Here is a 25,759-nt window from a genome sequence, read left to right on the forward strand (position 1 = left end):
GCTATCTTTTGTCTTCTTCAGCAGTGGGGTCTTCCTATGTTTACCATTGACCAAATGAGCCATTCATACACTCTCCCTACAATCAAACATGGGGAGGTTTGATAATGCTGTTTCAAAGAGAGTACATTATGAAGATTGGAGAAGCAGTTTCTGCCTATAGTTATCCCCGATCACGCTAGGCGATATCCTGGCGACGTTGGCTAGCTAAGCTCACGCGCAGAAACATGTCATCAGTCAAACGGTCATCTCACGCCAAACTGCGCATGTGCAGGCCGTCAAATCAAAGGCACTCTTTCAATATAAAAGTTGTTTTCACTAAAACACTTTCACAAGGTTGAAGTAATAACATGTTCAACTACTTAAGACATTGGCTCCAATCTAGGTTGTGCCTTTTTAGATTTAGATAAAATGAACAACTTAAGGAAGAATGTTTCACTTCTCAAACCCCAAACCCCGGCCTCATCTGCTTAGCAAGCATTTCTGGAAATCTTGCGCCTGGTTTTAGAAACTCTGTGGCTGTTGGGTCACATTGCTGCCTCTGTCACTAGAGGCCTTGAATGTGTGCAGGATATCATGAACTCAGCAGATTAGCAAGGTGTTTTGGAGTGCAATGTTCAGGAATTATTTAGGAAAAGTGCAAGGGTGACAATTTATTTGGCCTCAATTGTACATGCAATGGAAAAGATAGTTATTTATAATCTGTGTTCTTGCCGCTTACATAGATACAGGAACTGAAAGAAAATGCCTTTAACAACTTTATTTTGTTAGCTTGTGTAACAGGCGGGCATGGCAGTAACAGAATACACAATCAAGACTCATTAAACAACACAACATGTTATGTAATGCACAGTATATGTTTATCTCACATGGATAGTTGACCTATGGTAGATAAGAGAAAGAGTGAATGTGTCAAGTCATTGTCCTGCCCCTTTCTTACGGTCTACCTCCTTACACAGTCAGTGTAACATAATAAAATGGACATACAGGGTGTCTATTCACACACATTGGAGTTGTTCTACCTATATCTAATAATGGTATACTGTGAAAAACTATTGGTCACTAAATCTGGCGGGATGAAGGACCATGTAAAAAACTGTTGGTAGCTAAATCCTTCTAGAAGGACCATGTTGAAACGGTTGGCTGGTATGCCCTCACCTTCTGAGCGGTCGGCTATGAATGGCCCCATATTGGTTTGGTTCTGCCCGCTATAGTACTGTCTGGTCAGAACATGATGTTGAGGCCCATACTGAACACTTGGGAACAGCTATGCGTGTTGGCGACCATTTGAAGATGTTTATACACTACAATCACCAAAAGTATGTGAACACCTGCTCATCGAACAGCTCATTCCAAAGTTATGGTCATTAATATGCAGTTGGTCCCCCCTTTGCTGCTATAACACCAATCGATTAGGCCTGGCTCACAGTCGGCGTTCCAAATCATCCCAAAGGTGTTCGATGAGGTTGGAAGCACAGAATCGTCTAGAATGTCATTGTATGCTGTAGCGTTAAAATGTCCCTTCACTGGAACTAAGGGGCCTAGCCTGAACCATGAAAAACAGTCCCAGACCATTATTACTCCTCCACCTAACTTTACATTTAGCACTATGCATTGGGGCAGGTAGCGTTCTCCTGGCATCTGCCAAACTCAGATTCGTCCGTCGGACTGCCAGATGGTGAAGCGTGATTTATCACTCCAGAGAACGTGTTTCCACTGCTCCAGAGTCCACTGGCGGTGAGCTTTACACAACTCCAGCCGACGCTTGGCATTGAGCATGGTGATCTTAGGCTTGTGTGGCTGCTCGCCCATGGAAACCCATTTCATGAAGCTCCCTACAAACGGTTGTAGTGTGGATGTTGCTTCCAGAGGCAGTTTGGAACTTGGTAGTGAGCGTTGCAACCTGAGGACAGACGCTTCAGCACTCAGTGGTCCCATTCAGTGCGCTTGTGTGGCCTACCACTTCGCAGCTGAGCTGTTGTTGCTCGTAGGTGGCATCCTATGAAGGTGGCAGGTTGAAAGTCACTGAGCTCTCCAGTAAGGCCGTTCTACTGTCAATGTTTGTCTATGGAGATTGCATGGCTGTGTGCTGGATTTTGATACACCTATCAGCAACGGGTGTGGCTGAAATAGCCGAATCCACCAATTTGAAGGGTTGTCCACATACTTTGGTATATGTATGATTGTGGTAAATCGAATGACTTGGAATCTTATTGTTGTGATTCTAGAAGACAAATATCTGCACACATGTAAACAGTATTAGTCAAAGGTTTGGACGAACCTACTCATTCAAGGGTTTTTCTTTATTTTTACTATTTTCTACATTGTAGAATAATACTGAAGACATAAACTACGAAATAACACATCTGGAATCATGTACAAGTATTTTATATTTGAGATTCTTCGAAGTAGCCATCCTTTGACAACTTTGCACACTCTTGGCATTCTCTCAACCAGCTTTACCTGGAATGCTTTTCCAACCGTCTTGAAGGAGTTCTTACATATGCTGAGCACTTGTTGGCCGCTTTTCCAGCACTCTGCGGTCCAACTTATCCCAAACCATTTCAATTGGGTTAAGGTCAGGTGATTGTGGAGGCCAGATCTGATGAGGCACTCCATCACTCTCCTTCCTGGTCAATTAGCCCTTACACAGCCTGGAGGTGTGTTGAGTCATTGTCCTGTTGAAAAACAAATGATAGTGGGACTAAGCGCAAACCAGGTGGGATGGCGTATCGCTGCAGAATGTGCCTTGAATTCTAAATAAATCACTGACAGTGTCACCATCAAAGCACCCCGACACCATAACACCTCCATGCTTCACGGTGGGAACCACACATGCGGAGATCATCTGTAAACCTACTATGCGTCTCACAAAGACACAGCGGTTGGAACCAAAAATCTCAAATTTAGACTCATCAGACCAAAGGACAGATTTCCACCGGTCTAATGTCCATTGCTCGTGTTTCTTGGCCCAAGCAAGACTCTTCTTCTTCTTTTTGTCCTTTAGTAGTGGTTTCTTTGCAGCAATTTGACCATGAAGGCCTGACTCACACAGTCTCCTCTGAACAATTGATGTTGAGATGTGTCTGTTACTTGAACTTCGTGAAGCATTTATTAGGCTGCAATTTCTGAGGCTGGTAACTCTAATGAATTTATCCTCTACAGCAGAGGTAAATCTGGGTCTTTCTTTCCTGTGGTTCTCATGAGAGCCGGTTTCAACTTTCAAAGTTCTTGAAATGTTCCAGATTGACCTTCACGTCTTAAAGTAATGATGGACCGTCGTTTCTCTTTGCTTATTTGAGCTGTTCTTGCCATAATACACCTACTGATTCACTCATTACCAAATAGGGCTATCTTCTGTATACCACCCCTACCTTGACACATCACAACTGATTGGCTCAAAAGCATTAAGAAGGAAAGAAATTCCACAAATTAACTTTATACAAGGCACACGTGTTCGTTTTAAATGGATTCCAGGTGACTACCCCATGAAGCTGGTTGAGAGAATGCCAAGACTATGCAAAGCTGTAATCAAGGCAAAGAGTGTCTACTTGGAAGAATCTCAAATATAAAATACAATGTAGAAAATAGTAAAAATTAAGAAGAACCCTTGAATGAGTAGGTGTGTCCAAACTTTTGACTGGTACTGTATGAATAAATGACAAACAGCATTACACTTACATAACATGTTTATAAAGGGCTATAAACACAGCATCAACAAACATAAACATTCACTCTTGGAGAGAGAGAAACAAATTACTTGGATTGACAACCTCTCCCCCCAGCCTGGTGCGAGAATCTGCCATTTTATCAGATCTGGCAAGGTGCCACAGGGTCATAAATTACTCAAGAGCATGAGCAAGTTCCAAGAACAGTCTGTGATGACTTTAGAAGATCATCCAAGGCAGCACAATAAACCCCCTCATTTAAAAAAAAATTAACTAGGCAAGTCAGTTAAGAACAAACTGTTATTTACAATGACAGCCTACGGTGGCCAAACCCAGACGATGCTGGGCAAATTGTGCGCCGCCCTATGGGACGACTCCCAATCACGGCCAGATGTGTTACAGCCTGGATAATAAAAGGCAACTATGGAAAAAGCTGAGGTAGCGTGTGCATGCAAAAGACTATGTTTATTAGGTGTGAAACAGTTAGTGTATTCTTATCGAACTGTTCGGTACAGTGTCCACGGTGCACGGTACGCACTGCGAACCGAACATTACATTAATCATATAGCTAGGAAAATATATACATATTTAATTGTAAAAATATATATATTTTGCCTAAACCAATGGCGTATAAATTAACGTGGCAAAAATATCCACATAGTAATAAAACTGTCTTAAAAAAAGAAAAAAATTGTCTAGTAGCTGTATGCAGCTCCGCTCATTAGTTATTTCACTCCAGCGAGAAGAGAGCTGAGAGACCGTTGTAGCAGCAATTAGCTTATGAAGGAATTAGCAGTTAGCTAAATGCAAAGGAGCAACATAGCAAGCATTGAGAGCCATAACTAGAAGACGCCCCAGTATCATTCAGGTCTGCCGTCTGGGAACATTTCGGTTTCCCTGTAAACTATAACGAGGATGGTCAACGAGTGGTGGTTAAAACTTCTACAACATGTAGGCTCTGTTTATTTCCAATAGCCTATTTAAGTGACAATACGAGTAACATGACTACTTATTTACGCTGGCATCACCCTAAAGTGCCAATCGGTGGGACTTGGCGAAAAAAATTAAACAGCAACCAATCGGCAACCACTTCTCCCCAAATCAACGCAGCGATAGCAAAATTCATAGCGGCAGATATGAGACCCTTCCCTGTGGTAGAGAATGCGGAGTTCAGAAACATGTTTAAAGTGGCCGCGCTTCACTATTCCTTCCCGTACACATTAATACCTGCCTTGTACAAAAAAAACTAAAGAACATCTTGAGTTTCCCTTAAATCCGGTTAGGTTTGCTGCTCAGCCTACCTTAGTTATCCTAGCCCTGCCATTCCCAACCAATTAGAGCGCTTCGGAAGACGATAACACTGACCTGAATGGGTGGGTGCAAGTGTCTAGATGAGCATTTCCAAGCGCTCTAATTGGTTGGGAATGGTCAGCAGGAGCAAACGCGCAGGAGCAGACTCCATCACACAGCCATCCTACACCGGATTGGGAAGGCGATGGATCAGATGATGGAGAGATGGGAAAGGAGCGGCCTCCCTACTTCACCAGCTCCTCCTCAGCCTGCGCTATCTACTTCTCCGGCGGCGGCCGGACCCAGCGCTCTTCGGCTCGCGCTCCCAAGGGAGTACGTTGGAATGGCTGCTGGGTGTAAGGGGTTCTTACTCCAGCTGGAGCTTTACCTGGCTACCGTTCACCCAACTCTCTCGGGAAAGGAGAGTGTGAGTGTCCTCGTCTCCTGCCTGACGGGCAGAGCCCTGGAGTGGGCCAACGCGGTCTGGGAGGGTCCAGACTCAGCGAGGGACCATTATCCAGAGTTCACCCACCGTTTCCGGGCTATGTTCGACCACCCACCGGAGGGTGAACGGCTGTTCCACCTTAGGCAGGAGACGAGGAGAGCGCAGGAGTTTCGGAACCTGGCCGCTGGAGCGGGGTGGAACGACAGGGTCCTGATGGACCACTACCGGTGCAGCCTCCGGGAGGACGTCCGCAGAGAGCTAGCTTGTCGGGACACCACCCTCACACTGGACGAACTAATCGACATGTCAATCCGGCTGGACAACCTGCTAGCTGCTCGCGGGCGTCCAGAACGGGTTCTGTTTGTTCCACCCCCCAGCACTCCCGCTCCAACACCCATGGAGTTAGGGGGTGCTGCGTCTAGGGCGACCGGAGGAGGAGGCTCCCCCTGCACCAGTTGTGGTCGGAGAGGGCACACTGCCGACCGGTGCTGGAGGAGCTCATCTGGGAGTCGAGAGGGCAGGCAGAACACTGCTCGAAAACCCCAGGTGAGTCAGTACCAGACTCACCCAGAGCCCCCTGTTGGTCATATGTTTGTTCTAATCTCTTTTCCTGAGTTTTCCCCCTCTTCCCAGCATAAGGCGCTAGTCGATTCAGGTGCAGCTGGGAGTTTTATGGACCACGGTTTAGCGCATAGGTTAGGGATTCCGTTGGTGCAGATAGGCCAACCCTTCCCCGTGCACTCCCTAGATAGTCGACCGTTAGGGTCAGGCCTGGTCAGGGAGGCCACGGTTCCACTGGACATGGTAAGGCAGGGGGGTCATAAGGAGCGGATTAGTCTCTTCCTCATTGATTCTCCTGCGTTTCCAGTGGTGCTGGGGATTCCCTGGTTGGCTATTCACAACCCCAAGATTTCATGGAAACAGGGGGCTCTAAAGGGATGGTCAGAGGAGTGTTCAGGTAGGTGTATAGGAGTTTCCATCGGTGCAATGATGGTGGAGAGTCCAGAACAGGTTTCCACTGTGCGCATTCCCTCAGAATATGCCGATTTGGCATATGTCACTGAATCTCTGGGATAGGGGTACATTCGGCCCTCCACGTCACCCGTCTCCTCAAGTTTCTTTTTTGTGAAAAAGAAGGAGGGAGGTCTGCGTCCGTGCATTGATTATCGAGGTCTAAATTCCATCCCAGTAGGGTTTAGTTACCCGCTACCTCTCATCGCTACGGCGGTGGAATCATTTCACGGAGCACGCTTTTTCACAAAACTGGATCTCAGGAGCGCGTATAACTTGGTGCGTATCCGGGAGGGAGATGAGTGGAAGACCGCGTTTAGTACCACATCTGGCCATTATGAGTACCTCGTCATGCCGTATGGGTTGAAGAATGCTCCAGCCGTCTTTCAATCCTTTGTAGACGAGATTCTCAGAGACCTGCACGGGCAGGGTGTGGTGGTTTACATCGATAACATACTGATCTATTCTGCCACATGCGCCGCGCATGTGTCTCTGGTGCACAAGGTACTTGGGCGACTGTTGGAGCATGACCTGTACATCAAGGCTGAGAAATGTGTGTTCTCCAAGCAAGCAGTCTCTTTCCTGGGGTATCGCATTTCCACATCTGGGGTGGTGATGGAGTGTGACCGCGTTACAGCAGTGCGTAATTGGCCGACTCCGACCACGGTAAAGGAGGTGCAGTGGTTTTTAGGGTTTGCCAATTACTACCGGAGGTTTATCCGGGGTTTTGGTCAGGTGGTTGCTCCCATTACCTACTGCTGAAGGGGGGGCCGGTGCGTTTGCGGTGGTCAGCGGAGGCGAACAGAGCGTTTAGTCGTCTGAAGGCGCTGTTTACCGATGCTCCCGTATTGGCTCATCCGGACCCTTCTTTGGCATTCATGGTGGAGCTGGACGCGTCCGAGGCTGGGGTTGGAGCCTTGCTATCTCAGCGCTCGGGTACGCCACCGAAGCTTCGCCCCTGCGCTTTCTTTTCAAGGGCGCTCAGTCCGGCGGAGCGAGACTATGATGTGGGGGACCGGGAGTTGCTGGCTGTGGTTAAAGCTCTGAAGATGTGGAGACATTGGCTTGAGGGGGCTAAACACCCTTTTCTCATCTGGACTGACCACCGTAATCTAAGGTACATCCGGGCAGCAAGGAGACTGAATCCACGCCAGGCAAGGTGGGCCATGTTTTTCACTAGATTTCGTTTTACCATCTCTTATAGACCAGGTTCCCGTAACACTAAGGCCGACGCACTGTCCCGTCTTTATGATACCGAGGAGCGGTCCATCGAGCCTACTCCCATACTCCCGGCCTCATGTCTGGTGGCACCGGTGGTATGGGAGGTGGACGCGGACATTGAGCGGGCATCACGGTTAGAACCCACGCCACCACAGTGTCCAGCGGGCCGTAAGTACGTGCCGCTTGGTGTTCGTGACAAATTGATCCGGTGGGTCCACACGCTACCCTCCTCAGGTCATCCGGGTATTGAGAGGACGGTGCGAGGTCTTAGGGGGAAGTACTGGTGGCCCACTTTAGCTAAGGACGTGAGGTTTTATGTATCCTCCTGTTCGGTGTGCGCTCAGAGTAAGGCCCCTAGACACCTGCCTAGAGGGAAGTTACAGCCCCTCCCCGTTCCACAATGGCCTTGGTCAAATCTATCGGTGGACTTCCTCACCGACCTTCCCCCGTCTCAGGGGAACACCACGATCCTGGTTGTTGTGGATCGGTTTTCGAAGTCCTGCCATCTCCTCCCATTGCCCGGTCTCCCTACGGCCCGGCAGACTGCGGAGGCCTTATTTACCCACATCTTCCAGCACTACGGGGTGCCTGAGGACATAGTTTCTGATCGGGGTCCCCAGTTCACGTCCCGGGTTTGGAGGGCGTTCATGGAGCATCTGGGGGTCTCGATCAGCCTGACCTCAGGTTTTCACCCCGAGAGTAATGGGCAGGTGGAGAGAGTGAACCAGGATGTGGGTAGGTTTCTGCGGTCGTATTGCCAGGACCGGCCAGGAGAATGGGCGAGGTACGTCCCAAAACTCACTCCGCCACTCCTTCACGAACCTGTCGCCATTCCAGTGCGTGTTGGGCTACCAGCCGGTCCTGGCACCTTGGCATCAGAGCCAGACTGAGGCTCCTGCGGTGGAGGAATGGGTGCAGCGCTCAAAGGAGACCTGGAGAGCCGTCCAGGAATCGCTAAAACGAGCTAGTGGGTGGCAGAAGGTGAGCACTGACCGCCACCGCAGTGAGGCCCCCGTGTTCGCACCGGGTCCCCGTGTCTGGCTCTCGACCCGAAACCTACCCCTCCGCCTGCCCTGCCGGAAGCTGGGGTCGCGGTGTGTGGGGCCATTTAAAGTCCTGAGGAGGATAAACGAGGTGTGTTATAGGTTACAGCACCCCCTTACTATTGCATTAACCCCTCGTTTCATGTGTCTCTCCTCAGGCCGGTGGTAGCTGGTCCCCTGCAGGAAGGTGAGGTACCGGAGGTCCCTCCGCCCCCTCTGTACATCGAGGGGCCCCCGGAGTACATGGTACGTGACATCTTGGACTCTAGACGCCGGGTGAGGGGCCTGCAGTACCTCGTGGATTGGGAGGGGTACGGTCCGGAGGAGAGGTGCTGGGTACCGGTGGGGGACATCTTTGATCCAGCACTACTGAGTGATTTCCACCGCCTCCATCCAGATCGCCCTGCGCCCCCCCCCCCCCCCCCCCCCGGGTCGTCCTCAAGGCCGGTGTCGGCGCACTGCGGGAGCCACGCGTCGGGGGGGGGGGGGTGTTACTTTCACGACTTCCACCAAAGGTGGCTCCTCTCCCTATTCGGGCGGTGCTCGGCGGTCGTCGTCACCGGTCTACTAGCTGCCACCGATCCCTTTTTCCTTTCTGTAGGTTTTGTCTTTTGACTGTTTTGATTGTTTTCACCTGTTGCTCATTTTGGTTCATTAGTTTGTCTATTTAAACTTCTAGTGCTCGCTTGCTGTTGTGCGGGCTTATTCCTTACTGTCAGTGGTGCTGTTGTTTTTTTCGCCTGCGTATTATGTTCTTCCCTGTTTTGGAGACATACGTGTTCATTGGGCATTGCCTGTTTGTTTGCCTAGACTACGCGAAATAAAACGCATTTCTTTGGAATTTTGCTCTCTGCGCCTGACTCTACACCCACCACTCCTAGAAATACGTGACAGGGACATTTCCAGTCAAATCATGCCCACTTTGACAAAACATATCCGCCACAACGCAACCTCAGAAACAACCAAATAGCGCAACTCAAAGGACAACGACAAACGATGGACAGATCTAGCACTGTTGCAGAGAAAACGACAGAGGAAAAATAGGAGATTGCTTGGATACTCGCGAGAAACAAGAAGGCCTTCACAGACGTGGAGATAGTCAAATAATGTATATTGGCCTCAGACGAAATATTGTATGCTGATTTCACAAACAAGGAAGCTATTTTAAGGCAAATTAAGGGACTGCAACTCTCAGACTCGACCATAACAAGACATGGGTGAGGACATCGGTAAGCATCTGATTACTGACATATCCCAGGCACCGTGTTTTAGTATTGCCCTTGGCGAAAGCACTGATGTAAGTGACATTGCCCAATTATGTGCTTGGGTCCGCTTCTCTCAAAATGAGTCATTCAGAGAGGAACTTTTATGTTTACTGCCTCTTCAGGGACAAACACGAGGAGAGGATATTCTGAAAGCAAGCCCTTATTATATTTTTTGCTGATAATAATATTGACTGGTCAAATCTGGCATCTGTATGCACTGACGGTGCCCCAAACATGCAAGGGAAGAAGTAGGGACTCATAGGCCTGATGAGAGAGAGGATATTCACAAATTTGATACGTTTCATTGTATCATTCATCATGAAGCACTTGTGGCTAAACTCAAAGATTGTGACTAACAGAATGTGATGCAGCAAGTCGTGTGCGTGGTGAACATTATTATTGCGAGGGCACTGAATCACCGGCAATTCCGTGAGTTGGAGGAATACCAGACAGAATACGGCGACTTGATATTTCACAATGAGGTGAGATGGCTGTCTCATGGCAGAGTTTTGGAAAGATTTCTCTCTCTCCTCCATCAAATCCGTGAATTTGTTGCAAGAAAAAGGAGAGAGGAACCAGAGTGGATGATCCACAGTTAATATTAAAGCTGGCTTTTTTTAACTGACATCACCTGCCACCTGAACACGGTGAATCTCCAGCTCCAAGAGAAAGCTAAAATTCCGGACAAAATGCTGCGTGTGGTCACAGCATTTCAAAATAAAAATCACCACACTGTTCATACCTGACAGACAGTTTGTTCATTTCCCAAAACTCAGAGCAGTCACCACATCCAACCCTGACATACCGCCACATTTTAGCTATGATGCATTTTTGCGTGTGTTGGAAGAGTTGAAGTTGGAGTTTGAGTCAAGATTCAAGGATATGATGGAGTACAAGGAGTTTTTCAACTTCATTGAGAACCCCTTTCATGTGCCAGTGGCATCTCTGACCCCAGTCATCACAGCACTCGGTCCTGACCGTGCTGGCATAGAGAGTGAGATAGTGGAGCTGCAGGCAAATTACACATTGCAAGGTGAACTAAGATCAGGTGTTACCCACTTCTGAAGCAGTGTGTGCAAAAGGTATTTTTTTTTGTCAGCACATATTTATGTGGAGCAACATTTTCAACAATGTACATTGTGAAACAAAAACAGAGGAACAGACTGACCAATGTACACCTGGATTGCCTCACAAGGATAGCAACAGACTATACATTTAGAATGAATTCAGTCAACGAGCAAAAGGGACATTTTCGCTCATCCAACTACTGAGGTAACCCTTAATATGGGTCTTATACATGTGATGTAGCCTACTATATGTGTGTATGTAAAGTCGCTTTATCAGGACCCTGTCTTTCAAAGATAATCCGTAAAAATCCAAATAACTTCACAGATCTTCATTGTAAAGGGTTTAAACACTGTTTCCCATGCTTGTTCAATGAACCATAAACAATTAATGAACATGCACCTGTGGAACGGTCATTAAGACACTAACAGCTTACAGACAATAGGCAATTAAGGTCAGTTATGAAAAAACTTAGGACACTAAAGAGGCCTTTCTACTGACTCTGAAAAACACCAAAAGAAAGATGCACAGGGTCCCTGCTCATCTGCGTGAATGTGCCTTAGGCATGCTGCAAGGAGGCATGAGGACTGCAGATGTGGCCAGGGCAATAGATTGCAATGCCCGTACTGTGAGACGCCTAAGACAGGTAGACAGGACGGACAGCTGATCGTCATCGCAGTGGCAGACCACATGTAACAACACCTGCACAGGATCTGTACATCCGAACATCACACCTGCGGGACAGGTACAGGATGGCAACAACTGCCCGAGTTACACCAGGAACGCACAATCCCTCCATCAGTGCTCAGACTGTCCGCAATAGGCTGAGTGAGGCTGGGCTGAGAGCTTGTAGGCCTGTTTTAAGGCAAGTCCTCACCAGACATCACCGGCAACAACGTCGCCTATGGGCACAAACCCACCGTCGCTGGACCAAACAGGACTGGCAAAAAGTGCTCTTCACTGACGAGTCGCGGTTCCAGATTTGCGTTTAACGTCGAAAGAATGAGCGTTACACCGAGGCCTGTACACTGGAGCGGAATCGATTTGGAGGTGGAGAGTCCGTCATGGTCTGGGGCGGTGTGTCACAGCATCATCAGACTAAGCTTGTTGTCATTGCAGGCAATCTCAACGCTGTGCATTACAGGGAAGACATCCTCCTCCCTCATGTGGTACCCTTCCTGCAGGCGCATCCTGACATGACCCTCCAGCATGACAATGCCACCAGCCAAACTGCTTGTTCAGTGCATGATTTCCTGCAAGACAGGAATGTCAGTGTTCTGCCATGGCCAGCAAAGAGCCCGGATCTCAATCCCATTGTGCACATCTGGGACTTGTTGGATTGGAGGGTGAGGGCTTGGGCCATTCACCCCAGAAATGTCAGGGAACTTGCAGGTGCCTTCGTGGAAGAGTGGGGTAAGATCTCACAGCAAGAACTGGCACATGTGGTGCAGTCCATGAGGAGGAGATGCACTGAAGCACTTAATGCAGCTGGTGGCCACACCAGATACTGACAGTAACTTTTGATTTTAACCCCCCCCCCCTTTTGTTCAGGGTCACATTCCATTTCTGTTAGTCACACATCTGTGGAACTTGTTCAGTTTATGTCTCAGTTGTTGAATCTTGTTATGTTCATACAAATATTTACACATGTTACGTTTGCTGAAAATAATGTTGTTGTTTTTTTTACTGAGTTTATACATTTGTGATGCGCTGTAAATCAAATCAATTGCATGTGCTCTTTTGCTCCGAATTTGCTCTCAATTGATAATATTGCAAGAAAAAGTACAACAAATGTAAGTTCTGTGCCGGACTCTGAATGATCGTCTCAACCCAAAGTGGCCCCCTTACAAAAAATAGTGACTAACACTGATCTAGGCTATGCATTCTCTATTTAACGTGTTGCTCGGCGAGGCTTGTGCAAATGAATACGTTAATTGCGCAAGGACGGCAGTTCTGCTGTAGTAGTAGACTGGGACTCCCTAAAAACATGCCACTTTGTCCGAAGTGATTTTCGTAGCAGTGTTAGGAAAGCATTGTCGCTAACCTTAACCTAATTCTCCCAACCTGCTGCGTGAGTTCTCCTAACCTGTAGACTACCTTTCGTTTCTTCTAACCATGTGCATCCGGGGTTTTAGAGTCAAACAGATGAATAAACGACGTGAAACCTTACCATATAAACAAAGTAGCCGAGTGAACTGGTATATTTCCTCAATACAATAACGTGGTTGAGTAATACGAGTGAATCATTTACTGCAAAATTCGCTTTGCCTGATACATTATGTTCTTCATTTGTAACTTACCTTTGGTTTGTTAAATACTATTTGCTCAGTAAAGTGTTCTGCCATTGTGAAAGCTCTCCTGTGACTGCCGATGAATGTGAAACTGCTGATAGCACAGAATGAGTGGCGGGGCTTCAAGCTTCTCCCGGTCAGGACTAACATTTCCAATAATATAGGCAGACCTACATGGCTAGCGCGACACGCCTTAATCCAACCCACCACAACACTGAGCACAGATGTGAATTCAACAGCTATTCCACGTTCCAGTCGGTATTGGCATAAACGCGCTCGTAAATCGAGTTTATCCACCTCTATACATCTATTAAGACCTATGGATACATTTCATGGTTACAATGTTTCCACGATGTAACCAGTAGAATAGTTGTGGTGTGTAGGATTAGCAGCACATGTTAATCCTATATTTAGAGGGTTAACAATGTCCTGATTAGGCCTATATCCTGTCCAGAGCTACTATAGCCAGGACTATATTCTGGTAAGGAAACACATAAAGGCCTAATGATGATGTTAAATAAATCAATGTTACATCAAAACCATTACATTTGAATGTGTATTGTGGTGTGGCAACACCAATGGGGACATCCATGGGTCCCATGTGAAGGGATATGGGGACATCCATGGGACCCATGTGTCAGGTTCTCTTACAGGAGCTTGTGGGGCCTGCCCTGGGGCCACTATTGAATGTGCTCTTCTTTGAGTTAAAGATCAGCATGATGAGCATATTATGACAGGTTCCATGTTTGTCAATCTTAACTGTGAGTTACGCTTGATAAACCATCTCCGGGCAGGGAAATAGGTGCATCCTACAGTCAAAATTACAAACGGACATCTTTCTAACAGCTTTGCCATCAGGTACAGTAGGCTATTAATGCCATACAGACAGTATACACCCTTGCAGTATACACACTTGTTAAATTAGTTCCGCCTGCATGGCTCGTTTATATTAATTTGTTTGTTTGTTTCATTTTTTTAACCTTTATTTAACTGAGCAAGTCAGTTAAGAACACATTCTTGTTTTACAATGACGTCCTACCCCGACCAAACCCGGAAGACGTTGGGCCAATTGTGCGCCATCCTATGGGACTCCCTATCACTGCCGGTTGTGATACAGCCTGGGATCGAGCCAGAGTCTGTAGTGACACCTCTAGCACTGAGATGTAAGCGTTAGAGCACTGTGCCACTCGGGAAAAAAACAGGTGCAGTTGCATATTATTTTGTATAATGCCTATTCTTTGACACTGAGATTATTTAGGTTATAAAAATCAAGTGAAACAGTGTTGCGTTAGGGTAACCCACTAACAGGTTGTTGAAATTCACAACACTATTAGGATGTAGCACCCCCCTGTGGTTGTAATCTGAAGGCTGCCTTCATTTATACATGGTTCTATTGTATATCCCGTTAAAAAACGGTGACTGTAGTGTACCATGGGAAACATACACATTTTAAGACACTAGACTGCCAATGACTTCAAACTTGCATCAAACCTCACAATTGTGTTTTTTTTTCTACTCCGGCACAGGTTGCTTCCTCCACAGTTCTGTCCATGCTTCCTCCACGTATTACATTAATGCCCTTGGGGCCTCCAAGATTCAACCCTTTAAGTTTGCAAGGTATGTTAACATAGATAAGAAAGGTTGTCTAAAAACACAATTTAAATTGCCATGAATCGTGCAGTTAAAGGGGCAATCAGCAGTTGCTACATCAATTATTGGACTTAATGACAAGTACCCATTGATTCTCGAAGAATAGAACTTCTAAATGCCTCATGAGCTTAGTTTAACTGTTGTACCCCATCAGAACCCAAAATATAAACTTGTTTTACTCCAGTGTTTGTTAACAAAGTAAATCTAAACAAATGCTATATAGCCTTAAAGCATGGTTAAAACTATACTTTTGATATCATGTATGGTCAGTCCTTGCAGCCATAGCTCTGTCTATGAGTTTAAGAGGGGTTACATTTCTCAGTCCCCATTCCAAAACAGGGGCGGGGAGCATGCTTTGTTATTGACTCCAGCCACCCTAGTTATAAGCGGTACCGGAGCGCCAAGTCTAGGTTAAAAAGGCTTCTTAACAGCTTCTACCACCAAGCCATAAGACTCTTCAACTGCTAATCAAATGGCTACCCGGACTATTTGCATTGTCCCCACCCCACCCCCCATTTTTACACTGCTGCTACTCTCTGTTTATTATCTATGCATAGTCACTTTACCTCTACCTACATGTACATATTACCTCAGTTACCTCGACTAACCTGTACCCCCGCACATTGACCCTGTACCAGTACCCCCTGTATATAACCTCGCTACTGTTATTTTATTGTTGCTCCTTAATTATTTGTTATATTTCTATTATTATTATTATTTTATGTTTTTCTTAAAACGGCATTGTTGGTTAGGGGCTTGTAAAGTAAGCATTTCACTGTAAGGTCTACACCTGTTGTATTCGGCGCGTGACAAATAACATTTGATTTGATTTGAAAGTTCAGTCATACTTATTTATGCAAATGTAAAGAGTTCCTGGTAAGATTAATAAGTAGTAGTAGTATTAAATACTTAATACTACTACTGCTTACAGTATTAGTCCTACCAGGAACTCTTTACATTTGCATAGATACAGTAAGTTTGACTGAACTTTATGAGCCTTACTATTATGATCATCTTTAGATGTATTTTATCATTGTAATCTACTGTAGTATTCCTAAGTATTTGATATACAGGTAGTCTACTGTATCACCTTTTGTCAACATGAACTGATCATCATAGGCTTCCAATTGGCTCATTCATCCCCCTCCTCTCCCCTGTAACTATTCCCCAGGTCGTTGCTGCAAATGAGAACGTGTTCTCAGTCAACTTACCTGGTAAAATAACGGTAAATAAATAAATAAATTCACAGTACATGTTTAACCTGTGTTATGTGATAAATCAAAGTGGCAGTTGTATATGTCTCATGTTGTTTTTCTTCTACACAAAACATAGATTTTTTTTGTGTTCAAGTTGATTGAGTCGGGTCATGCGTGTGATAGTGGTTGTAAATGTGGAAAATCGTACTATTTTTACCCCCCAAAGAATCTAAAATAAACTTTGAAGAAGTGAACTGTCCCTTTAAATAAAAAATGTCACATTTTACAATATGTACACATGTTCTCATCCCTGGAGTGAGGGCTGAGACAAGAGAGAGCCAAAACCGCAAATAATCGGGATATTTAAGTATTATGGTTGTTGATACTAGTTCTGACAATGGTTTTGCCAAATCAATTTAACAATTTTATGACAAAAGAACTCAAAACATGGCAAGAGACAAGGAACGTCATCTGACCTGGAATTATACTGTGTACTATATTAACATAAAAGCATTGACTGGCTGTGTCATAGCCTGTTCAGAGTAATAAAACAGTAATACCACAGTGATGCGGCCCTCATTGAATGCGTATCCTCATTGAGTTCAAATTCACAGTGAATGATTGATAATGCCATTCAAATTGTAAGTGAATCAATCACAAGTTGTATTCAATGCCAGTTTGAGTCATTCTGGGGCCCTCAGCAACGAAAGAGGTGTGATCCATCACACACGTTCCGAGCTGAGCTTCTCTCACAGTAACTTTGTTGGTTTAAACATTCCCATAACATTCCATGTGCACTGTGTCACACAATATGTCATGCATTTTCACAGCAGCCCACTACCGTTCACATCTGTCATCACATATTCATTCATTTTAGCAGTGGTTTGCATTGTAATAAAGGCTAAATCTCAGTTGAATTCTCAGTGGTTTCAGTGTGTTAGATGTCTTCAGTATGCTGTATGTAGTACAGTATATCTCCACCACTGTAGTAAAGGGCACAGTCTCAGCTAAAAAATATTGACACAGCTCACCACATGTTAGGAAGTGGTCTCACAGATGAATTTGGTCCTTGTACCGTATTTATTTGTTCTCCAGTTATTTGTAGTAACTGCAGCTAGAAATGGATGTGTTGTTGGTTTAGGTGTGTCTGAATGCATTGCACATGGCTATTTCTACAGTATGTTACTGCAATTATCTTTCCATAAACAGATACCTTTGTGTACTGAAGGTTATTTGCGTAACCCCAGTTCTCTGATATTATGAGTGAGATATCTCACAGTGGGATTCACCGAATCTCTAAGCAGCTTGAAGAATCAATCATACATGTCTGTCAGACACAGACAGGTCAAGTGGCGAATCAGGGAGCCCCTCACCTCATGCTAAAGAGCCACTCTTGTGAGTAGGGGAATGTGGTGGGATATCTCACTCATAATATCATAATATTCTCTTTCAATTATTTGTTTCAATATCTCACATATGGGATATATGGCCAACTCCCGTATCGCACATGCTTTCTGAAGCCAGGTATTCTCAAGGTATCAATCCTCTAAGGACACTGCGCCAAAGACTGTGTAGTGATTTCTAGCTGGTAGAACCAGAAAAAAAGTATGAGGGGATGCCCAACAATCCGCATCGCAAATCTCCTGCAAGGAAATGCCCTTAAACAGGCGAGGCAATGGCAGTTGTAATTGCTGCTGACCTTAGGCATAAAGGCAGGTACGAACGGTGAGGTGAGCTGACAGTGCGTGTTGCTCACACGCTCACTTTGCGGATGGAAGGGCAACCAGTGAAGCAGTCTTAAAGAATCGATATGTAAGCAACGCTCTCCCTTCACGAAATGACATAACAAGGGGTGTTTACCCACAGTCTTATTGTCAAAGTCTATATGACAGACGGTGATAGCGACTATGTAGACTTTAACAGTGGAGAACGCCCTCCCTCTGTACAAAATGTTCTGCAGAAAGCATATAAACTCAGATACAAAGCATTGGAAAGGAATGATCTGTTTTTGGTCACACCACTTCTCAAAAACGCACCAACTTTTTCCATACGTGAGTGTGGCAAAGTAACCCTAGCACTCTGGAAAGTCTACATGACAGAGAGACAGGCCTGTCGCATCCAGCATTAACATCTCCCCTATCCAGAGCCTGCCTTATCATTGAGGGGCTACCAAGATGAGGGATGAACATTCGCACTGGCAAGGGTGTGCCAGTGCATCCACCCCCAGAGGTGCGTCTCCTGCTAGCGCGAAGAACAATGGGAAGTGCACGTTTTCTTTGCAATGTGAAGAGATCTATTGATTCTTGTCCATCTCTCTCCCAGATTTGTTTCACCACTTGAGGATGGAATCTCCATTCCCCTTGTTGGAGATTCCCTGTGGACAATAAGTCCACTCCTACGTTAAGTATGCCTAGGACATGAGTCGCGCAGTATAGTGACAGTAGGTGTGCTTTGCTCAGCAGAATAATTCTGATTGATGGTCTGTGTAAGCAGCAAGGAGAGAGTGCCACCCTGGCGGTTAATGTATGCCACCACAGTCATATTGTCTGTTTTAATCAAGGCGTGATTCCGAAGGGAGGGTCGAAAGTGTCACAGAGTAAGAAACACTGTCAGCAATTCAAGGTAGTTTAAATGAGAAATGCAGCGTTGTGGGATCCACAGTCTGTTTATTGCATTCCCCTCTTGAACAGCGCCCCAGCCTGTACGTAACGCGTCACCACTACCTCCGTTGCCACTACCCCTAGGGGAGTGCCCAAAACAAAGATCAAGGGGCTCTTCCAGTGACAGAGAGCTGAAAGACAAGCAGAGGTCACCTCTATCTGACGGTTGAGGTGATGCTGTGTACACAGATGCTGGGCAGCACTGGAAGTCTCTCATCCTCAGTAGGCCAAGGGGTACTACTGAGATGGAGGACACCATCAACCCCAGCACTCGGACGCACGTACTGAATGTGACCGAGCTCCCCTTGTGGAACAGGGAGAGGAAACGTCGGGACGACCCGATGCGGTCGCCAGAGGGTGTTGCCTGATAAGAGAGAGAATCCAGCATCACGCCTAGGTCTTCTATTCCCTGTTTTGGCACAAAACATTTCTTTTTCTGATTGACATTGAACACTGGCTCGGAGACGTGGGATTGTCGTGTCTCGTAACACTTGCTCCCGGGATGGGGAGAAAAGCAGGTGATTGTCTATGTAGACGGAGAGTCTCAGCCCCTTGTTTCTCAGTGGTGTGAGAGCTGCCTCTATACACTTGATGAACATTCTGGGAGCTAGTGCCAGCCCGAAATGGACAGCGAGGTATTTGTTGGCTGTGCCTTGAAAAGCAAACCTTAAAAATATCATGTGTGCTGGCAGGATGCTTATTTGAATTGTCCCACATGGCAACTGAGAGGAAACAGTTGCGTTGACAAATAGAGAGAGACAGCACGTTGAACGTAAGCATAATGGTGAGAACCCCTTCCCCCTTTTTGGGAACCAGGAAGTACCGGGAGTAGAAGCCGAGGTGGCTCTCTGCAGCTGGTATCACCCTGATAGCAACTTTGTGTAATAAAGAGGAGCCATCCTGCTCTAGTATGCGTGTGGAGTCGCCAGTTGCTACTGAAAGCGTGTGGACTCAGAGCGAACTGCTGTCTCTACCCCTTCATAACCGTGGACCAGATCCAGGGCTGGACTGCGCATGAGCGCCAGCTCTGGTGGTGAGTAGCCCACAGGTTGATAGACTCTCAATCACTAGTGGTGCCGCAGCACCCTCTGTATTTTTGCTCGGTGTCCTTGGCAATACGCTTGAATACAACAGAGGTGTACACCAGGTAGCCATGATTCTCAGGTCTACAGGGCAGCCAGATTGTTGAAGGCGTCAACCTCCTTCTTTCGAAGTTTGCACTTCTGACGCAATGGCTGCGACAGCTGGCCCAAACAGTTCCTTAGGCTCGACAGGAGCGTCAAGGAAATCTGCTTTCTACTTGTCAGACAGGCTGGACAAGTTGAGCCACAAGGTTCTCTCCCCTAACACCGCAAGGCTCATGGCACTGCCAAAGCCTTGCATGGCACCACTGGAGGCTCTGAGGTTGAGATCTGTGATGACACAGATCTCATCCCAAATGTCTGGGTTAGGCTTGCAGACAACTAGGAGATTGTGAATCTCTAGCATTAAATCAGCCTGGTAAGCCAGCAGTAGGGATGTAACATTCAACAGCCGTACAGAACGTGCAGCAGAAACATCGACTTTTTGGTAGAAGGACGCGGAGAAGCGGTCCGTCTTATCAGGGCGAGAATTGCCTGTCAGTGACAAGAAACTAGGTTTGAGGTGGCTGGCCAGTGACAGCTCGACCACCGTTGGCTTGCCGTGGCCCAGCTCCTCCATGTCTTTAACACTCATGCTGTCAAAAAGTCAGGTTTGGACCTTGGCAGTCAAGGGTTTGTCCCAATTAGGATTGGCATCTGCCACACAATCTGGAATAGCTGAGAGGAGTTGTTTGCCTGGGAGGGTGCGAGAGGGGAGTTTCCTCCCATCATACCAGTCCCTCTCTGCACTGCCATGGGTTCAGGTCACTCAACGCTGAGTCTGGCGGCTGTTCATTTGCAGACATCGATAAGTGAATATCTGTCATCTGCCACAGGTGCACCGCTAAGGGCAGAAGAGGGTCTAGAGGTAATGGCTTGCGCCTCCTCGTTCTCTTCCTCCTCCGCTGCCTGGAGGGGGTCTTTCATGCCATCGTCATCATTGAGGTCCCATTCCCCTTTGCCACCTGAGCTAATTGCCTAGCTAGTTAGCACAGTGCTAGCCAGAGAAGCTAGCACCATGTGGGTCTTGCGATGAACCAAAGTGTGGCTCTCGACTGATAAGCAGACGGTCAGTCTATTCAATGCGAAACGTCAGTGGGTTGACCTAAATGAGAGAGCGCTAGTAATTCCACCCTTCCAGGTAGAATTTGTTGTTGTTGTAGAATAGCTATCCTTGCAGCTTAGCTAGCCAAGTCTCACGATAGCCACCACAGGAGACAAAAGGAAAAAAGAGCGGAAAAGCTGATTACCCAAATCGAAAAGGTTCCTTTCTGTGAAAGACGAAAGCTGAAAAACCTGCGCTCGTTGGCGTAGCCTTCCAGTTGAACAGGAAAACAGATCAAGTCGTGCTGAGGAGAGCTAGAGTAGAACTTTTCTGTGAGGAAGGGGAGTGAAAATGACCAGAGGGCAAGCGAGTGGCACTTTATTATGAGGGGAGGAGCTCACTCATTTGCCACTCGACTCAACAGACTTGTATGATTGGTTCTTCGAGCTGCTTAGAGATTCTGTGAATCCCACTGTAAGATGTTAAAATGAATAATTGAGAACCCTGGCTGCCCAAAATGACTAGCTTGTTGGTTGGCGTCCAAGTTATTTGTCATGGTTTTGTTCTAACCATCCTGTTTCTATATACTCCCTATATATTACAGGACAAATCATAGTTTACACAGATTATCATTCACATGCCTGAACAAAAATATTTCCATCCATGTTGCTGCTCAGACAGTGCCAGATGAGACAGACAGTGTTGCCTTCCTACCTTCCTAGCTAATAAACCTGCCACTGCGGCTATCAAGGTGGGTGGGCGGGTGCTTCCCGGTAGTCGACAGGAGTTTGGTAGTCAACAGGAGTTTCCTAGCCGACAGACTAGGACTGCGTCCCAAATGGCAACCTATGTCCTATGTAATGGGTTACTTTTTACCAGGACCCGCAGTAGTGCACTAATTAGGGAATAGGGTGCCATTTGGAACAAACCCTGGGAGAGAGTGTAGTGCCCCACCCTACTGACGTCACCAGGTGACCTTCTGGTCAGGACACTGTCCTTATCAGAATGTTTAGTTGTTCCGGAGTGTCTGTGACAGGCCTATGTGATTTTCACACATTGACCTGGAATGCCTGGAATTTAGGTGTCATTTCCTTCAATAGCAAAACATCTTGGCTGCCGGAGACTATCCCTCCATGTTGGAGAGTTGGAGAGCTCTCTGTCTACATAGCTGAACTGTCTATCCACATCTGGACCACAGCTGGGATTAAAGATTGACAAAATGTGGCTTTATTAAACCGGTTTTGATACTGTATCATTGCTTGTTTTGTTTTCCCTCTTCTTAGTTAAATGTCAGTTACCAGAAAAGTATTTCTTTGTGTTTTCTGACAGTACTGTGCCAATTTTAGACAATATACAGACAATATAGCATGATGTAACAAATATGCAACTGTAGCATTTCCTATAGATTTCAAGAGGTCAGCAAGCAATCTTCATGCAGGAACACATTTCCAGGGCCACACTTGTAGTACAGTACATCCCGAACTTAAAATAGTATTTCTCTCCAGCTGGTGTGCATTACTTTATGCTAATGTCCGAGCACTTTCTGGCCTGCCAAACTTTGCACCTGCAACCTCCTTATTCTCTTCCGTGGAAGATTCCTAACCAGGTTGTTCAGATCCATGTGTAGTCTGAGACCTCCACCTTTCCTGCTGATGCTCTGTTTGCTGCACCTTTTAGCTTGGTGGAAAGACATAAAGAGAGGCTTCATGCATTGCAGTAATCATGTATACTACAAAGTCTTGGTCGACAGTGATTTAGACTTAGTCATTTGGTAACATTTCAGAGCTTTAACAGTTAAGAAAGAACACATTGTTTCAATGTTGAAGTTGGATGAATTTACAGTAAACCTTGGGAGGAAAACACATCTTTCACATCCTTCATTGTGCTTTATTCTTCCAGACTGAGTGAAGAATGTGGAAGAGCTAAGGCTTATTTTCAATGAATCAGGAATACTCAGCCTGTGAGTTTCTTTTTAGTTTAGAAGTTGGCAGTAAGACCGCGATGTCGGGCATCATCTCTGCCATGAGCTTTACTGGAATAATGAGTCAATGTACAGTACCAGTCAAAAGTTTGGACACAGCTACTCATTCAAGGGTTTTTCTTTATTTTTACTATTTTCTACATTGTAGCATAATAGTGAATACATCAAAACTATGAAATAACATATATGGAATCATGTAGTAACCAAAAATTGTTAAACAAATCTAAATATATTTTAGATTATTCAGAGTAGCCGCCCTTTGCCTTGATGACAGCTTTGCACACGCTTAGTATTCTGTAACGTGAAGCTGGACCACTTTTGCTATTTCTGAACTCATATTGCCCCACACAAACACCCACACACACACACACCTACACACACACACACACACACACACACACACACACACACACACACACACACACACACACACACACACACACACACACACACACACACACACACACACACACACACACACACACGATGTGTCTTCCGCATCTTGAAGATACAAGCATATCTGCCAGTCTTGACAGCTTAAACATGGCGCTGCTCGGAAGCCTGAGGTTGTTGGTTCAGAGATGCACCTGTGCCAAAACCTCAGGACACCAGCTTCAGAGTGCACTTGGCGCTGTGTGTGTGTGTTTGTGTGCGTGTGTGTCAGATACTGCCCTGGGGGAGAGGTGAGATGTATTATTTGTGACTTTTGCTGGCCACAGCTTATTGACTTTCATTCACATTCAGATCCCTCAGAGCACACCAACTGAGTGCCACCCAAACCCACTAACCATGAAGCTGGCAGACCTCAACTCGCTTGGTTAGCTGATGAGAGAAATATGAGAGGTGAGAAAATTTGATTTACGGTGGAATAAATGGATGCAATTATGGCTTACGCAACTCTCTTTTTCGTCTACTTTATATGTTACTGTGTTTTTATGTTATGAATATTCAATGCCGTTTTTAGAAATTCACTGAGCGTTGGATGGACCTTTTCCTTGAAAATATGTTGGCCATTCTAGCTCCATAGATGCAGATTTGGTACAGTAGGCTAGATTCACTTTTATTTCTCAACACTTTGATCAATGCTTTCTTTTCTACATTTATAGGAGCCATAATATTTTCATGGCATTGCCCTACAGTCCATGTGTGATTGAATCAACATTTAATCAAATAGGGCTCCTGTATACCATTACATAGCAAAACAATATCACTCTTAAACTGAATGGGGTCATTGTATTGAGCCCTGAGGGACTCAGTCACAGTAGTAATTTATTATCCTTTAGCTTTCCAACCAAACCCTGTGGGTTTTGGAAAGATAGATTGATTGTAGGGCTTACTTGGCTTTCACAATCCTTTGGTATTTGTAGATATACATTTTCCTTAAGTATATCATTGATAATTTGATGCTCAAGTTGGCATTGTTTTGCTCCTTTGATTGTATTTTTTTTAAGCAAGTATTTTTTGTCATCTTGAATTTGGATTAATCCTTTTATTTACGCATACAGTAAGACAAATAATGACATTTCCAATCAACTTAAACGTAAACTTGAACATTGTAATATCTTTGCTACACCTGTATGTTTGAACAAGCATTGTTTGAAATATACATACTTTATTAGAAAAACAAAACAATATTCAGGGTTGGGTAGGTTACTTTCTGAATGTAATCCGTTACAGTTACTAGTTACCTGTCCAAAATTGGAATCAATAACGTAACTTTTGGATTACCTAAACTCAGTAATGTAATACGATTAAGTAATTGGACTACTTTACATGTAATCAGTTACTCCCCAACCCTGACACTATTGCCACAAGTTGAATACTGTAGGCCCTTTGTTTTCTGCCTCTGAAGCAAGGTCTCCTCCAAATGTCCAATGTTCGCTGTGGGTTACAGCAGGGCTATTGCCTTGCCTATAAGCTTGGGGGCATTCCAAATCCTGAATTTCTTGGACAGTATGAAAAGTAAATAAAAATGTGGGGAGAACAAAGTTTAGAGCAAACTGGCGATCAGTTCACGTCTGGTCTGCTGTAACTGGCTAACCACCTGGCTCCCACCTGTATTGGACATGCATACTTTCATCTGTCTCATTCTATTTTTAAACCATCTCTTTTCCTTTCCTTTCATTCCCTAGTCCCTTCTTTCTCCATGTGAACTGTTATCATGAATTCTCATGATTGAGAATGGACCAAGGAATTAATCCTGAACACTCATGCCCAAGCCTCAATGTATTATCAGATCCATTTCTTTACCAAAAATATTTCAATGGTATACAGTGTTGTGGAAGCTACTCTGAAATCATAGTTGACCAAAGTACCAATTACTTCACACTGGAAGAAGCTTCACTAAAGCTACCCTTAAGAAAAATATAGTTTATTTAACTGAAGTTACTTTGAAAAAGTAGTTACATCCAAGCTACTTTGTAAAAAAGTATCATATCTAAATCTGAAATGTCATAGACAAAAAAATGCAAGAACAGATCACTCTGGTATCAGATGTTAAAACCTCTACCACTTCTCTCTCCCGGATCCGGGATCCTCCTCATCAAAAAAGCTGACTAGCATAGCCTAGCCTAACGGGACAGGGATATCATATAATATAATTTTCATGAAATCACAAGTCCAATACAGCAAATGAAAGATAAACAGCTTGTGAATCCAGCCATCATTTCCGATTTTTAAAATGTTTTACAGCGAAAACACAATATGTATTTCTATTAGCTAACCACAATAGCCAAAGACTCAACCGCATATTTTCACCATGTTTCTACCGCATAGGTAGCTATCACAAAACCGACCAAATAGAGATAAAA

General features: G+C 45.4%; 1 pseudogene; it reads right to left on the reverse strand.

Moving 5' to 3' along the window:
* Positions 1-13,484, reverse strand: part of LOC129860619 (adenosine deaminase-like) — a 33,154-nt pseudogene extending 19,670 nt beyond the window's left edge.
* Positions 13,485-25,759: the final 12,275 nt, after the last annotated feature.

This window comes from Salvelinus fontinalis, chromosome 8 (genome assembly GCF_029448725.1).
Source record: "Salvelinus fontinalis isolate EN_2023a chromosome 8, ASM2944872v1, whole genome shotgun sequence".
Taxonomy (NCBI): Eukaryota; Metazoa; Chordata; class Actinopteri; order Salmoniformes; family Salmonidae; genus Salvelinus; species Salvelinus fontinalis.